This window comes from Ursus arctos, unplaced genomic scaffold (assembly GCF_023065955.2).
Source record: "Ursus arctos isolate Adak ecotype North America unplaced genomic scaffold, UrsArc2.0 scaffold_7, whole genome shotgun sequence".
Taxonomy (NCBI): domain Eukaryota; kingdom Metazoa; phylum Chordata; class Mammalia; order Carnivora; family Ursidae; genus Ursus; species Ursus arctos.
The window spans coordinates 37,233,225-37,233,704 of NW_026623089.1; positions in this window are offsets into that span (position 1 = coordinate 37,233,225).

Sequence of the window (480 nt, forward strand, 5' to 3'; positions counted from 1 at the left end):
CTGGTGGGCAGCTGTTGAGAGATTTAGCAAGTTTCCAGAAGGCCCCAACACAGGACAGAAAATACGCTCACCGTGCTGGGTCCTTGACCGCGCCTTCAGGGACGGGCTGCTGTTGTCTTCCACTACGCCGGGGAAGTACCAAATGGAGGCTTCCTTCCCCACAGCTGACAGGCAACTATGTGGGCCCTTGCACAAAACCACCCCTTCTGGAGTAGAGGACTGGCTTGCCTTTAAGAAGGGATTCCAGCAAAACCAAGGACATTCAGAGAAAAGAGAGTGCTTTTCCCGCTGCTACGGATCAGTTGACTAGGAAAGGCAAGCATGCCCCCAGATTTCTCCCTGAAGATTAGCGTGATTGCAAGGGCCTGTTTTCCACTAACCAGAGCAGCTAGGATTACGCGACCCCTGGGTTGGGTTGGAGGAAGAAAAACCAAGCTTGGAAAATTCCGAGTGGCAACACTGATTTCAAACTTTTGGCTG